Source organism: Panicum hallii, chromosome 9 (assembly GCF_002211085.1).
Source record: "Panicum hallii strain FIL2 chromosome 9, PHallii_v3.1, whole genome shotgun sequence".
NCBI lineage: Eukaryota > Viridiplantae > Streptophyta > Magnoliopsida > Poales > Poaceae > Panicum > Panicum hallii.
The window spans coordinates 72,360,874-72,363,315 of NC_038050.1; the positions used below are offsets into that span (position 1 = coordinate 72,360,874).

Below are 2,442 nucleotides of genomic sequence, written 5' to 3' on the forward strand. Positions count from 1 at the left end.
AGACGACGCACCTCAGCTCGCGTGCCGAGTTCCAAGCGTCCTTTAATTTGGATAGCGTGCTGAGATCAACCGTCCGTAATCCTATGCTAGTTTCTATTGATCGTCGCATAGCAGTGCATGTAGGGGAGGGAAAACATCACAAGTTTTGAAAATGATACAAATTCGTTAGAAACTATATCTAAAAGCCTCTAAATATTTTTAAACTTTGCACAGCTCTAGCCTAAGTTTCGTTCTATGCACACGCAAAGTTTTAGCTTCAAATTCATTCTAATTTTAAAGATATAAAAATAACAAACCTCAAGTAAATTTCTAAACTTGCTATATGATGTCACCGTACCTAATCTAAAATATAAATTTGCAGTTTTAGGTCCTTAAATTTACTAATACAATTTTACTTTTCTGCACTCACAAATCAAATCGCATTTTATGGTGCTTGGATCAATCCAAGATCCAAAAACGTAAAAATATATAATAGCCAACCTCGCACACACTTGTCCATCCATGCATGATGAGACTGCGAACACATCCATTCAGGACGCCATTAGTCCCTCCACGAGCCGGCCGGTGGAACTCCGCCATGGCCGCGGCCGGAAGCCCCAGCAGCACGCGGACGGCGCCCTGCTCCTCCCCACACGATAGGAACAGCGCCACCTCCTTCTCGATCGGGTAGCGCCGCTGGACCGTACGCCGCGGGCGGGCCCCACCCGAAGTCGGCGGCGTGGAAGGCCAGCCGCGACCACGCCGTGATGAGCAGCGTCGACGCCAGCGACGGCCGCGCCCGGGTCGGCTCGAAGTAGTCCACGGCGGACCGCATGTACGCGTCCGTCACGGCCTCCACGGCGCCGCGCACCAGCCGCCCGGCGCGCGGCAGCGACGACGCCAGCTCCCCCGCCGCGCACGCCGCGCTGGTGAGCACGATGGCGTTGCCGAAGTACCCCGCGGGCGGGCAGCGGCGGCGAGAACCGCGGCCGCCCGTCCACGGCGAACAGGAGCTTGCTCCGGCGCGAGGGTGCCGCCATCCCCAGCGCCCGGCCGCGTGCGCGCGCTCCACACGAACCCGGCCAGCGCCTCGAAAGTCGTGCACGCGCGGCGGCCCTCCAGCGGCACGAGCGCTTTGATGCGGGCGATGGGCGCCGGCGTGAACCGGAACGAGCGGTGGACGATCGGCTCGCCGTCGTCGTCGTCGTCGTGTGGCTGGTCAGACTCTCCGTCGTCGGCGATCTGCGCGAACTCGTGGTGCGGGAAGGCGTTCGACCTGCGGCGGGTCGCGCGCGCGGAGGACGGCGCGGTCGAGCGCCGGCGGGAGCGACAGCGGGAGGCCGCGCGCCGTGTCGCCCCACTAGTTGACGAACGGCACGGCGCCGACGCCGTCGAACATGCAGTGGTTGATGGCCAGGCCCAGCACGAAGCCGCCGCACTTGAACTTGGCCACCTAGCTTGTTCATGGATATGATCACCATATTATCACATACAATTATTAATCAAACTCGATGTCATGTTGAATTTGCACAATTCAAGCAATCATTGAAATTCTCGTGCCGTGCGTACCTGAGCTGTCAGGAGCCGCATCTCGGGTATGTATGTTCTTGGCGCCGGGGACGCTAGCTGTACACGATCGAGCTTGCCGAGCACCGAGGGATCAGGCTCCGTGACGTCGCCGATGTCCGCCTCGGCCTCCACGTACGAACACGGCGCCTTCGCAGCACGTCGCAGGGACTCCCTGAAGCAGTACACGGTCTGCACGATGACGGCGATGTTCTGGTCGAGGTTGGAGAGGTAGTAGAGGCCACTGGGCGTCCGTCTCCTCCGCCGGCGGCACCAGCGCCGGCCGGCTCGCCTTGGTGCCTGACGCGCAGCTCGACCGCTCCCGCTTCTTAGCTTGCACCTGTATGAACGTAGGAAGGGAACTCGACATTTGGATTGAGTAGTGAACCCAAAACGCAGCCAGCATGCGCATCGCTCTCTGGGCTGGTGAGAATTGGAACAGCAGGCTAACCAATGTAACATTCATTCAGTAACGGATCTATATATTGCAAAGAGGCCCAGCCATGCGAACCAACGGAGCCTCCTCTCTATTTTCTTTCGCAATGAAAGAGGGTTTAATTTTGGAGATGCGAACCAACGGATCTATATATTATTTTTTCTTGATCTGTTACCGGTAATATATATGGCACCGTGTTCGCTTTTGGTCATGTTACCTTTTGCTTTGCTCTTTTTTTCGGACACATTTGGCATGGCGCTTGAACCTTGTTCCGAGATATTTTGCTCGTGTTGATCCAGACTTGGATGCTCAAGTCGAATTTGGAACATTCCAAAAAGTTGGAGATCCAACTACAAGGAGACAGGTAGCCTTGATACCACATTGCTATGACCTCTCTTTTTTTTATTTGACATCAGTTACGTTCAATAACGTTCTGGATGATCTTGGGCAAACGATTTCAA

The 2,442-nt window shown here is 55.7% G+C and overlaps 1 pseudogene; it reads right to left on the bottom strand.

The window, feature by feature from the left end:
* Window positions 1-438: 438 nt before the first annotated feature.
* Window positions 439-1,957, bottom strand: LOC112873445 (annotated as a pseudogene).
* Window positions 1,958-2,442: the final 485 nt, after the last annotated feature.